The sequence below is a fragment of the Diadema setosum genome, chromosome 12 (genome assembly GCF_964275005.1).
Source record: "Diadema setosum chromosome 12, eeDiaSeto1, whole genome shotgun sequence".
In the NCBI taxonomy this organism is placed as follows: Eukaryota; Metazoa; Echinodermata; class Echinoidea; order Diadematoida; family Diadematidae; genus Diadema; species Diadema setosum.
In genome coordinates, this window is record NC_092696.1 from 18,929,500 (window position 1) to 18,944,814 (window position 15,315).

Consider the following 15,315-nt stretch of genomic DNA (forward strand, 5'->3'; position numbering starts at 1 on the left):
ACATCCCCCTGCCCCTTTTCGCCCACCGCCCCCTCAGCATGCCCCGCCACCCATGCCCCCGCCCCATGCACAGCCGTTAAACGGACAGGACCCGCGTCCGTGGGGCAGGCCGTGGGTCAGGAAATAAGTAGCCAGATTCCTCGTAGTAGCAGCAAAGAAGCCACGGTTGTTGATAGATTAGTAGCCCTTATAAAAAAAAAAAACCATGGTTTTACAACCGTAACTATGGTATAACCATGGTTATGGACGGTTTTACAATGGATCGATGGTAGTCCATGATTTTTAATTCATATCCATGGTAAATGTGTGACGAAAGTGTGGTAATACCATTGTTAAAATACCATAGTTATGATAACATGATAAAACTTTCATTTTACGACGGTTTTAAAACCATGGTGAAAAAATCATTGTTATACCACAGTTCTAAGACATTAAAAAAACAATGGTGAGAAAACCACGACAAAACCATCGTTCTACTTTGGTAAAAATAACATAATAATATAACAATGGTTGTAACCATGGTTTCACAATAGTTTAAAAACAATGGTTAGGAAACCATGGTGTAACTCTCGTTCTACCAAGGTTGAAAACCATCGTTATTAAACCATGATTTCATCATGGTTTTATGATAGTGTAAAAAAGATAGTTATAAAACCATGATTTTAACCATGGTATTATGATAGCACAAAAACACTAGTTATAATACCATGGTTAAACTTTCGTTTTACAAAGGTTAAAAATGATGGGTATTAACCATGATATTAACCATGGTTTTATCATAGTTAAAAAATGATGGTTATATAACCATGGCTCTAACAGTGGTTTAATGAAAGTGTTTTAAAACCATGGTTAAAAAATCATCGTTATACCACAGTTTTAAGAAATTAAAAAAACAATGGCGAGAAAACCACAACAAGACTATCGTTCTACTTTGGTAAAAATAACATAATAATATAACAATGGTTGTAACCATGGTTTCACAATAGTATAAAAACAATGGTTAGGAAACCATGGTGTAACTCTCGTTCTACCAAGGTTGAAAACCATCGTTATTAAACCATGATTTCATCATGGTTTTATGATAGTGTAAAAAAGATAGTTATAAAACCATGATTTTAACCATGGTATTATGATAGCACAAAAACACTAGTTATAATACCATGGTTAAACTTTCGTTTTACAAAGGTTAAAAATGATGGGTATTAACCATGATATTAACCATGGTTTTATCATAGTTAAAAAATGATGGTTATATAACCATGGCTCTCACAGTGGTTTAATGAAAGTGTTTTAAAACCATGGTTAAAAAATCATCGTTATACCACAGTTTTAAGAAATTAAAAAAACAATGGCGAGAAAACCACAACAAGACTATCGTTCTACTTTGGTAAAAATAACATAATAATATAACAATGGTTGTAACCATGGTTTCACAATAGTATAAAAACAATGGTTAGGAAACCATGGTGTAACTCTCGTTCTACTAAGGTTGAAAACCATCGTTATTAAACCATGATTTCATCATGGTTTTATGATAGTGTAAAAAAGATAGTAATAAAACCATGATTTTAACCATGGTATTATGATAGCACAAAAACACTGGTTATAATACCATGGTTAAACTTTCGTTTTACGAAGGTTAAAAATGATGGGTATTATAACCATGATATTAACCATGGTTTTATCATAGTTAAAAATGATGGTTATATAACCATGGCTCTAACAGTGGTTTAATGAAAGTGTTTTAAAACCATGGTTAAAAAATTATCGTTATACCACAGTTTTAAGAAATAAAAAAAAAATGGTGAGAAAACCACAACAAGACTATCGTTCTACTTTGGTAAAAATAACATAATAATATAACAATGGTTGTAAGCATGGTTTCACAATAGTATAAAAACAATGGTTAGGAAACCATGGTGTAACTCTCGTTCTACTAAGGTTGAAAACCATCGTTATAAAACCATGATTTCATTATGGTTTTATGATAGTGTAAAAACAATAGTTATAAAACCATGATTTCAACCGTGGTTTTATGATAGCACAAAAACACTAGTTATAATACCATGGTTAAACTTCGTTTTACAAAGGTTGAAAACGATGGCTATTAACCATGATTATATTAACCATGGTTTTATCATAGTTAAAAAATGATGGTTAGGCTATATAACCATGACTTTAACAGTGGTTTAACAAAAGTGTGAAAACAACGGTTTTAAACAATCGTTCAAATTCCATTTTAGCAAGGAAAACGATGGTCATAGCTACACCAGGATTTGCACCATGGTTTTATCATAGTGTGATATAGGAGGGGCGAATGAGGGCATTGCAAGAATAGGGGGAAAGGCGTGTCGATGCCTACTAGATACGGGCTCACAGGTCAGTACTTTGTCAGAGGGGTTTTACAGACGTTATCTATCGAGGTTCCCACTACACGAGATAGGCAACCTGATAAGGGTTGAGGCGGCAAATGGGAATGCCGTCCCTTGTTTTGGCTATATTGAAGTAGACATTTCATTTGACGGGGCCCTCCCCCAGGCAGGGAGAACCCCAGTAAGTAGTTTGATTTTAATTGTACCCGAGACCCCGTACAACAAAACCGTCCCCATGTGTGTAGGTGTCAATGTAATACGCGAATGTGTTAGGTTATAGGGAAGGAGACCGTAGGACCCCGTTTTCTCGAAGAGTCTGGGACTATGGAGGGCGTGACTGCCGCCTGGAAGCTAGTCTACGCGGCCGTCAGCGGCCCAAACTCCCCGAACGCTAAGGGCAAATTAGGTGTAGCTCGAAATGCCAGCCGGAAAGCGGTCCCCGTCCCGGCCCAAAAGGCCATTATCGTGTCCGCTAAGATTAAGTTACGTCCATCCCCAGTCCAGTATGACGTGGTATTTGAGCCAAAATTTCACAACCTCCCGTCGGGGTTAGTTGTCGAATCAGGCTTAGTGACGGTTAGTGAAGAGGTGCAAAAGGAGCAGAGTATCCCAGTTGTAGTTCAAAATCCGACAGACGGCACATTGTGGATTCCCCGACACGCCAAATTGGGGGAGGTATATTTGTGTGAAGAACTCGTTACTGTACAGTCACAAGAGCAGGTAATTGAGATTCCCCCATCTCAAGCAGAGGTAGTTGCCTCCCAGCTAGACTTTTCGGAGTCTGGCGCCCCGAAGGCAGCTATCGACCGCGTCAAAGAGCTAGTAGGGCAATATAGTGGTGCGTTTAGCACCTCAGAGACTGACATTGGCCATAGCAAAATCGTGGAACACAAAATCCCTTTGGAAGACCCCACCCCCATAAACGAGAGATATAGGCGAATTCCTCCCGGGGTCCGTTTCATGAAAGTCTTAAGAGAGACTTTCTCTCTCCTAAGTCACACTTAGGAGAGACTTTGCTAAAAACCGTTTCATGAAAAAGCTATCGCATAAAGCTATCACATAAACTCAGACTTAGGAGAGACTTTTTCTACAAACCATTTCATGAACGAAGCTAGCACATAAAGTCTCTCCTAACTTGGCAAAGCTATCACATAAATCTAGGAGTGGTCAGGAGCACTCCTAAGTTTATGTGATAGCTTTTTGAGAGTCATTGTATCAAACTTTTTTCTCATTTTTGGAGTAATTGACCCCAAATTTGGCATGTGTGACCACTGTCAAAGGTAGATGTGCAAGACATCTTTTTCGTTAATATCGCGTAATGCTTTGCCATGGCAACGACATATTTTCATAAAAATCATACAAATTATTGTGGATTACACTACTACACTCAGTTTTAAAGCAATGCAGTTGAAATTCAGCATAGAATCAGATCAATGTAATGTGTAGTTGTGCAAGACGCTTTTTTTCCCTGTGTGGATGTGAAGAAATCTGTTGCCATGGCAACAACAGTTTTTTCTATACCAATCATACAAAGAAATATGTGGATTGATCTAACTTCGTATAGTTTTTTAGCATTTGACCTAAATTTTGGCACATGTGACCGCTACAGTATGTAGATGTGCAAAACTAATCTTTTGTTGATGTTGAACAATGCGTTGCCATGGTAACAGCATTTTTTTCACTTAAAAGCATCTAAAATATTGTGAATTCAGATAAATTTGTCAGTCTTTGAGCAATGGCTTGAAATTTGGCACATGTGACCGGTATAGTACGTAGATGTGCAAACTTCATTTTTCGTCATTGTTGAACAATGCGTTGCCATGGTAACAACAGACTTTGAATAAAAAGCATACAAAACTATTGTGGATTCAGCCATCTCCCTCAGCTTTTGAGCATTTGGCTTGAAATTTGGCACATGTGACCACTATGATATGCAGTTGTGCAAACTTCAATCTTTCATATATAGATATGGAACATTGTGTTGCCATGGTAACAGCATTTTCAATGAATACAAAAAATTTGTGGATTCAGTTTACTCCTTCAGTATTTGAGCATTTTACTTGAAATTTGGCACATGAGACTGCTAAAGTACATTGACTGATGTGCGAATTTCTTCTTTGATCGTTGTCAATGTGTTGCCATGGTAACAGAGTATTTTGAATGAAAATCATATAAAAATACTGTGGATTCAGCTAACTTCCTCAGCTTTTGAGCATTTGACTTAATATTTGACACATGTGACAGTCATAATATGTATTTGTGCAAACCTTTCTTTCAAATTTTCTTCCATTAATATTGGACAGTGTGTTGCCATGGTAACATCATTTTTTAATGAAAATCATAGGACTTACCAGTTTATTCATCCAACTCCCTCAGTTTTTGAGCACTTGATTTGCGATACGTAATTATGACACATAATTTAATGACGAACAGATTTTTTTAATAAACAAAACATGACTTTATTCTATGTTGAACAATGCGTTCCCATGGTAACAACTTTTTATAAAAAATAAAACCGTATAAAGTTAGTGCTGGTTGAACGAACTCCCTCAGTTGGAGGTGGGGGTAAAAATCACAATGAGTGATAGTTCAAGTTTCTGCAGGTATTCATGGTTTCATACTTGGATTTGATTTTACTCATCAATTGCCACAATTGAAACACATTTCATTTAAAGATGCATAATGATAAGCGCCGATAATGATTCAATTATTTAATTCATTCACCACTATCAATTTCATACTCATTAACCCTATTAAGCCCAAGCTATTTTGACCCTTCCCAGGCCCAAGGGGGGGGGGGGGCACATTGTGCCCCCCTATATAACTTTGTTATTGTTTGATGTCTCATCGTCATATCTAGCACATGGGTAGAGCAACTCATACTCTACATGACCGCATACTTGAGTTGTTTCAAGGTCACCCATAGAGGGCGCTATTTATCAAAATATAAAGAAATACATAGGAAATATGCTAAAAACATGATTTTTTTTGTATAATTTCTTTATCCCCAGTATATATGTCTTATCATAGACCAATATTTTTCATATTTGCCACAAATGATGTGCAAGTCAAAGCTGATTATTTGTTATGGTTGAAATTTCTCAAGGTCACCACATGGGGGCGCTATTCATAACAAAATAAAGAAATACATTATGAGACCTATGATGTATTGTTTGGGATAGGTACATGCATAGTAATCATATTTCATATTCCCATAATATTGGAATTTTAAGTTTGCAGATTGATAATGTGATAAACAAATGATATTAGAGGTATAACTTGGGTGAAGGAATCAAAATGACACAAAATAGAACGTCAATCTTTGGAAAATACTGTTATTTTCAAGCATCTCTATTATATCTATTGTTTTATGCTGTTGGCACAGAAAAACAAAGGAAATAATAGGAAAAACATTTCAAGGCCATAATTACTTCACATTCTGCTTCTTCAGCAAATTTCAGCCAAGAAACGCCCATTTCATACATTATAATATTGTAAATTTGAATTGGAATAGAAAAATACGCAAAAATCTGACTGAGATGGTTGTCAGTTTATGGTTGCCATGGCAACCAGCAATATCAAATATAGCTAAATTATATATCAAAACGTTCGGAATAAGATTTTAGGAAAAGTCACCAAATTTGGTTAAAATTGGATAAAGGGCGAAGGAGTGGCGAATGAAAATCTGGTAGGGGGGGGGCACAATGTGCCCCCCCCCCCCTTGGGCTTTATAGGGTTAATATTAGTTCTACACAATTTAACTACATGTCATGTGACAGATTATGTAACTGCAGAAACTATTGAAACAGTTGTTGCTGTCAAATTTTCATATTCTGGTTGCCTGATTCATTGGAAAATCTGATCTTGAAAACATGTATTTCATTATTCAATATCGTCATAATCACAGCACAATTATCATAACCACAATGATGATACTGGTAAGAGTCTTTGTGAAATTATTATCACTCACAGTATTTTCTGGTATTACACTCTACTTCATTTCTACATAATAATTTATTCTTAATTATATCTTTCTGATCAAATTATAATTGCCCGCATAGATATAATTTTCTAACTTGGTTACATAAAGTTTGCCGTCACACGCCTGGAAACAATAACAAAAATAATGCACTGCAACGTTCACTGATGTATTTATGTTTGGATCACTTATACCTCAACACATCTTTCATAATCATTTGAAATATTTTCATGGTTTATTAATCAAATTGTGAAAGCAGCTGAACTTCAAGCAATTCTATCATTGCAAATATTTGGTAAGCATACAATGATATGTGTTGCAATCCACTGTTTTTGCACTCTGAGGTTCCCTACATCAGAATACTAATTATGATAATAGTACTAATAATAATGACCTTGTCTGCTACACAATAGCTTTTATTCATCAAAGCAATCAGAAATCAGACTGTTATGTGCTGACAGAGATTTGCATTTGTCCATTTTAAAATGGTTTCTTCCACTTTACTATAAATCTTCTTTTCGGTTTTTTTTTTAATCTTTTTTTTATTTATTTATTTATTTTTTTTAGTGTGCTTCGATTCACCCGTTTGCTTTTCACCGACTTTTTTGCATGCTTAGCTGTTCTGTTTTGTTTTGCAATGCATTTGTTTCTCTTTTCTTCTAAGGGGGATTTGTCTCATTTCTGGTTTTGGTTAATGCCTGGCAAAGCACTTATGCCATCACCAATGGACTCATCTATGACAAAACTCTGAGTGAAGTTCAGCAGTCAAACTGCAATAGTCTGATTGTAGCTTCATATCTAACACTGCAATTGCGACTCTGCATCACAAAACCCCCAAAAAGTCACAAAAAGTCACCAAACATGGATTTCTGGTTAAAGGGATGGTGTAGTTTTGGTTGAGACCTGGTTTCAGATTTTTTTTTTGTGTGTGTGATATAATGAGAAACCTCTTCTGAAATATGAAAGGGCACATAATTCCAAGAAGAATTCAATGTTTACTTGATGAAATTGGTTTTGAAATGGCTGAAATATGCAAAATAAAGCGATTCCTAATAAAAGGTGGAACCAACCTTTCATTAGAATCGCTTTTACTTTGTTTTACTTTGTTTTCGGATGTCTCAGCCATTTAAAAATCGATTTTCATCAAATGAACTTTGAATTCCTCTGAGAATGGTATGCTCTGTAGCACTTCATTAGTGGTTTCTTAGTATCTTCCAAAAAGTTAAAAGCTCAATCCTCTTTCTGAAAGAGCAGACTCTAAGATTTAAAATGATGTACAACTCAATTCAGATGGACTCTCCTAACCTATTTGTATATTAGAAAAGCACAACCTCTGCAAAATCATAATCCTTTCCATGTTAGTTCCGACTTCCAGTTGTTTTGCTGGTTGTGAAACATTGATGTGTATACTACGTAAAAGATTACAGCCGAAATAATTAATGAAATCATCGTGATGTTCATATTATTTCACACTGTATTTTACAAATGAATAATTTCATTCTTTCAGAATGGTCCGTTATAATGAGGAAGAGATAGTCGTAAAAAGGATCACGAATTCAACCATGTCGTGTACCTTTCAAGGACACATGTACAAAATGCGAAGAGATTTTGGGGAGAAAAATACAAAATGCATTTTCAACCCCTGCTGGTGCAAACATCATGGAATACAGCCTAAATAATTAATAATGTAATCATCGCGATCCCGCTGGGCGCACACAGCGTAAAATAAGTTTAATAATGCATGTTACTCTGCTTGCACCCATGTTCAGAAAAAAAGTAACACATGTTTTTAATACAATGTGATTTTGTTTATTAAAATTTTATACTGTGTTTCACAAATGATATTTTCATTCTTTCAGAATGGTTCAATACACGAGGAAGAGATACGTGTAGAAAGGATTACGAATTCAACCCTGCCGTGCACTTTTCGAGAAGGCATGCACAACACACGCGAAGAGATTTTTCAGAAGAAAAACAAAGAACGCGTTTTCAACCCCTTCTTTTTTTTTTTTATTCTTTTGGTATCAACTCACAAATGATTCCTTTTTATCCTTTCTCAATAATAATGATCCATTTACTTGTGTAATAACAACACAAAGACTGCTCATAAGTTTGATTGCTTGGTATATGTGACTCCATGCTTATGTTTTCTTTGTTTTTAGTGCGTACGGTTATAACGAGGAACCGGTTATAACGAGGCAATATTGGCGGTCCCACGGACCTCGTTATAACGGGGTTTCACTGTATATACATTGATTTTGAAAGATTAAATTCATATATATATATATATATATATATTTACAGCCGTAAAAACTATCATATGTTGCATTCAACCTGTCTGCATCACCCTCGGCAAGCTCCATGCCTTGAGAATCTATATGAAAGAAAAAAGAAATACAAATATGGAAAAACAAATATTGGTTACATACTGAAATTTTATGACACGCCATTCATCCCCTCTGCCTGACATTATACAGAGTGTTAAATATGTGGGCTTACAGTTGAATGAATACACACACGACTGGCACACATATCATTACACAGAACTACTTTTCAGCAATTTCTTATACAGTATATTAGAAACAGTTTAACAGCATCCACGAAAAAAAACTAAGAAAATCGTCTGGGATGTCATACACAAGAATTAGTGTAGCAGATTCTTCCTGATAACAAAAAAGGTGTGACACAGACTCAAAATGAGAATGTGATTGTGACTTTAAACACTCGTCTCACAGAACGTTATACATTCATGACTTTTTAAAAAGGATTGTAACTTATGTCAGGCAAGCTGGGGGTTCCAAAATAAACAGAAAGATGATTCAATGGGTTATGCAATAAATCAGCTGCATTGCTATGTCAGTGCGTTAATCAACTAATGTAAGCCGTACTGAATTCCCAATTGTGGCTGATATAGACATAAACATTAAATCAACTCCCAACTGGGGTGTATAAATGCACTAATTTCTTCATTTCTCGTATGGAACAGTTCACATATAGAGGTGACATTGTTTGTCCACCAAGTCTACAATAATTGCTAAAATAAGAAAGACCGAATTACCTGTAACTGATATGTCATCAACAGAGGTTGCCCTTTTTCAACTGTTCTTCAAGTTGTTTATTTTGTAAAATCTTTATACTTTCAAGTTTAATTTGAGAAAAGCATACCTGTGTTCTGTCGTAGATAAGATGCTGCTATACAGTTTGTAGTCCAATTGTAGTCTGACTCTGACCTGGGTGAAGTTCAGCTGCAGTTGTCTGTCCCAAGGCTTGGTGAGGTTCAGCTCTCTTCAGGCCTTTGGGTGTGCAAATTTAAGAACAGTTAAATACCATACAAACAGAAACATCGGATGCACAAATGGGATAGTTGGAAAATATTTGAGATGAGTGTACATCTTTATTAAAACAAGCAATAATAACAAAATGTTCATTAATGATTATCAATTTTGTAAGATATATTATGTGAACAACAAGTTGTAATTGCCAGTTTTCAAAGTTTGAATCACTATGTAATGAGCCCCTGTTAGCAAATTGTAAGAGTATGAGGTAATTTTAGTAATGAATGAGAGGGTAAATTAATAACAAGCATTCACTTTATTCAGTTGGCAGCAAAATTATTCACCCCCCTTGCATTATGGACACTATAGCAAAATAAATAACATTACAATTACTAAATCATATACAAGTGGTGAACAGATAGTTTATGACAAATGCCTACCTGATCAATAGTCTTTGATTTGCATATAGTTAGAAACTTTGATCATTCATGCATGAAGAGATAAGGTCCAGTGAGCACATTATGGTCATTTCAGACCTTTCTGTGATCACTGAATCATGACGTGTTATGGTCTGATGATAACGATTAATTTCTTTTGTTTTTATGGAATTTTAAATAGTATCTTGCCATTCTATGCACAACTCTTAGCATTTCATTGGGTTATATTCATTTTGACATGACTTAAACTTTGAATTATTAATATCACGGCTAAACCTCTGTACAAACTCTATGGTGGCAACTTTCACTAGAAATGAGTTCATTTAGATATTTTTGTACAACGAAAAATGCCAATTGAAATATTAAGAATCCTACATCAAATTCCATCATATTGTGTCACCTATCAAAACATTGAGTGAACAAACCATATTCAACGAAGCATTTCAGTGATCACTGAAAGGACTGAAAATGACCATAAATGTGCTCATTGGACCATATCTCTTTATACATGAATGATCAAAGTTTGTAACTATATGCAAATCAAAGGCTACTGATCTGTTATTTACTTGTAGCAAACTATCTGATCACCACTTGTATGATTTAGAAATGATCTCAGTTATAATGTAATTCATTATGCCAGAGTGTCCAACATGCAAGAGAGGGGCTGAATAATTTTGCTGCCAACTGTAGATGATCAAGATAACATGATTTCTCAACTTGCTTCAATAGCTAAAAATAATCATTTAACACACCAAATGAAGATGGTGGAATATCCATGACACTGTCACTTGACTTTTCCATTTGCATCTTGCCCCCAGTCCTTAACTCTGAAGTGGATGAAGTTCACATGTTGTCTGGTCCTTGGCTGTTTGGCGTTTATTCAATATACAAGAACAGTTAATATCTTACAAACAAAACAATAGTGCAGGACATGGGACATTAGAAAGTATGTTAGAGATGGTTGCTTCGCCTTTGCTATAACAAGCTATAGCAATCAAATTGAAAAGCCCTACCATTGATTTTGAAAGAATGAATTCACTAGTATCTACTGATCCATAAGCTATAAATAGGACTTTTCACAGTTTAAAATGATTAGCTATGTCGAATATTCTTGTTTCAAACATTGTAAGAGCATAAGGTGGTTTTGATACTAGAAAAGGGAGAGGGTAAATAAACAATCATAGTAGGGCCTACATTATTAAGATAACGTGACTGCTAAAGTTTGTTTCAGGAGCTTGATACATGTAGACATGCAGGTACCCCCCCCCCCCCTTCCATGAATTATCTCTTTTCAATTGGATCAGTATGTAATATTCTACAGATAGTGAAATAAAAAATGCAAAAAACAGTTGTTTCTAGAAGGGTCACTATTCACTGGATAACAATGTTTGTTTTCAATTACCAAGATGGACATTACAGCAAACATTGTTTTCAATATTTCCTGTCTAACACTATTCAACTAAATATCCAGAGACAATTTGATGTCCAAATGTAAATAATGTTGCAATTGTAGTATTTGAAAATATACAGATATGATGTCTGCTAAAATAGTATTATAAGCTAAAATACTTGCATTCTGTTGAAGGTGACCATGCTGGTAGATACATCGTAAGTCTCGACGAAGTTCAGTAGCAGTCTAGCTGTGGAGAAGATGGAAGTTCAGCAGTTTGGTTCTGTGTTCAGTGAAGTTCAGCAACTGACTCTGGGCTTTATTAGATGAAGAAGTCTGATTGTAGCAGTCTGACTGATGTTCCATATCTAACATTATAATTAAAAATGTGAATACAAAATAGAAAATGTGTTTTCAAACTGTTGTTTGATTATACAAGATTTTACACACAATATCTAGAATCTGCATGAAATTTGAAATCAGTTCACATGTTTTTGCAGTTTAAATATATAAAGGATCTTATATTATTATTTTTTTTTTTTTGGGGGGGGGGATGATTAAAAGACATAATACTAGTATTTGAGTTGTCTCAATTCAACATGTGTAAGCCTATAGTTTAGGGTATTATGACTTCTTGAGGTTCTAGATCTTGTCGCTAGGCATCCATGTTGCAAGGTCTACATCTACCTAAGATCTGGTAGGACCAGCTGTACTGTGGCTTCACATTCGGGTTGATCACAGTTACAGCCTGAGATGCAGCCACAGTCTGACTCTGATCATCAACTGTTGTCATGTCATCATCATCAGTTAAATTGCTAAAAGAAGTTGTGTAAGCGGTATTAGCATCGGAGTATGGACCTATAGAATCTACTAACTGCCTAGATAGATAGCACTATTAAGAAGACCTATTAACTTCCTTACTGATGAGTGATAGGCCTACTTATGTTAATGATAATATGTTTAAGAATATCAAGGCAAAGGGTCTAGTCTGGTTATACTTTTGGTATACACTGGTTAAGCAGTATCTAGGTCAGTAGGTGCTACTCAGGATCACTATACCACTGGATTCTAGATCTATAGACATCTGGTAGTATAGCAGTAGAATTCTAGAGGAGCCATGCCAATGAATTTAGGTAAACATCATTCTCTATCTTATTGTGACACATGCATTGCGATTACAGTGCTGTATGCACTTAGAATTGTTGAAGATAGCTTTCAAGTCTGAACCAAGATCTGAACCATGGTTTCCAATTCATATTCTGTGTAGACCTGGATCTACGTACTACTACTAGGCCCTACTATTACTACCGCACTTGATCTAGTTAGTCTAACCACTGTCGGACTCTCCAGATAGTACTACCGGCCCTAACCCCAGGGCACTCCCTGTTAGTTGTACCAGTACACAGTGCTTCGCGTTCGGGCTGGTCGCAGTTATAACCCCTAACCCCTAGTATTTTACAAGTTTTTGTTGTAGACCTATATTAGTAACGTTAGATAGTAACATTAGGACTTGTAAACGTAACAATGACACAGGTAACGTACAGCTGGTTCTCTGTAGTGTAAATGCTAATGCTATAAGTTCACGTTAGGGCCTAAACTAAAAAACATTAGGCTTAGGCTAGGCCCATAATTCTGTTGGACAAAATAACCTGAGATTTTCTAGACTGAAAAAAAAAACCCAGATCTTTCCTGTCGATTTGACACAAAACAGAAAATTTGTATCACTTCTGAATACTATCCACACAGCTAGTGACAGTGTAATTATTCAATGTTAGACACGTCTTCAAAAATATAATATTAATAATAAAATGCAGACCAATTCTTTACTTTTTCCGGTTTCTTCTTCGATCCCTTCACTATTCACGCCTTAAGTTACCTGCAATTCACCCATACATGAACAAATCGGGCAATTGCTCTCATGAAATATCTGCATGCTAAAAATCAACCCACAAACATTTCACTATTACTTGTAGAAGTTGTAGTAGCCCTAGACCCTACCATGCTAACATTAACAAACTACCTAACTCAGCTGGCCATTTGGTCATTCAAACAAACGGCGATGTGCCTACGTGGGACTATTGTGATAACGCTACTACCGTTAAGATTAGATCTACATCTAGCTAGCCCTTGGAGAATTGTAGAAGATTCGAACAAAAATATATCCAAATAATATCACATTATGAATCCACATGCATTACTTTTTAATTGCAGACAGCTTTAAATATACTCACTAATAGAAATATGTACTGGTAGCGGTGTAGAATGCAACTTAGCCTTCAGGATCTTGCCTCCGTCGTAGATCTGTTACCTCTGCGCTGTATACACTGTGTGTATACGTGCTATGTCTAGGTAGCGAGTGCTCACCGCATGTAACACAATAGGGAGAATACGTTAATGATATGCTAATGATATGTTAATTAGTATTACCCTCGAACATGACGATTGAAAAAATTAAAGTCTCTCATAGCTTAGGAGAGACTTCGTGAAATGGTTTTTACTTCTCTGTGAAAGTCTCTCCTAGCTTAAGAGCGGCTTGGCCATTTTAAGATTTATGTGATAGCTTTTATGTGATAGCTTCATGAAACGGACCCCAGGTCAGTACGAGGAGGTGCGTAAACATTTACAAGAAATGCAGGACGCAGGCGTAATTCGCGAATCCTATTCCCCATACGCAAGCCCAGTAGTCTTAGTACGTAAGAGAGACGGGTCCATGCGCTTTTGCATAGATTTTAGGAAACTTAACCAACGCACAGTTAGGGACTCCTATGCCCTGCCGCGAGTGGACGAGGTGCTGCAGATGATGGGGGGTGCCCGGTGGTTTAGTTCCCTTGACCTGAAGGCGGGATATTGGCAGATCGAAATAGCGGAGGAGGATAAATCCAAGACTGCCTTCGTTCTGCCACCCCCTTTTGGTCATTGGGAGAGTAGAGGGTTAGATACAGAAAGGTCACATGTTCCAACTATACCCTTATATTCTTATATTCAGGTCTTCATAAACATAAATATATATGAAGAGTTTTTCCAAATTTATGAAGTTCTTCCGTCGAGATGTTTTCATTGCAACTGATTGACAAATTGCCCTACTTCGACGTAAATAAGCACTGAATTGATCAGTGTTTTAGTAGTAACTCGAGCAGGATTCGAACCCACGACCTCGAGGTCGTGGGTTCGAATCCTGCTCGAGTATGTACGCCCATGATTTTTTTATCATGGCTACTACTAAAACACTGATCAATTCAGTGCTTATTTACGTCGAAGTAGGGCAATTTGTCAATCAGTTGCTATGAAGAGTTTGTTTGCAAAAACCGATAAGTCCATATTTGCCAAATGGAGATATTTGCGATTAAATGTCAAGAAAAATAAAGAGAATAATAAGAAAATTTTTGCTTCTTTTGACCCTAACTTCAAAAATATACCTTTATATGTAGTGACCAATATATCATTTAAAAGGTATTATTTTGTACTTTATGACAGAGATCGTACTTCAAAATCTTCAAAAATGGACTTATCGGTTTTTGCAAACAAACCCTTCATATATATATATATATATATATATATATATATTATACGCCTATATACATGAAGCTTTCTTCTAAAAGGCGCTAAATCCATCATTTTTCACTGGATTTAGCGCTTTTTGGGAGTAAGCTCAGATTTTATACAGGTATGATTATGCCGGTAGATTTTAGCGTTGCACAATAATTTAATGAGAATACCTATGGACTATGTGTACGAGAGTAAGTGACTGGGTGCTTCGTCAAACCTTAAATAATTATTATCAGTATACTGTTTGGATAGCCTCACATTATTTAGCAAACACGATCCATCTCGAGCCCACCTCCCAAACAACGATGACACAGAT

At 36.0% G+C, this 15,315-nt stretch overlaps 1 long non-coding RNA gene across 1 annotated transcript; it reads right to left on the reverse strand.

The window, feature by feature from the left end:
- Positions 1-4,637: 4,637 nt before the first annotated feature.
- LOC140236015 (uncharacterized) lies at positions 4,638-13,791 on the reverse strand. The gene is made up of 5 exons (XR_011901737.1): positions 13,685-13,791; positions 11,637-11,821; positions 10,816-10,928; positions 9,517-9,644; positions 4,638-8,725 (listed from the first exon to the last, which is right to left on the reverse strand). It is a non-coding gene; the product is annotated as an uncharacterized lncRNA (long non-coding RNA).
- Positions 13,792-15,315: the final 1,524 nt, after the last annotated feature.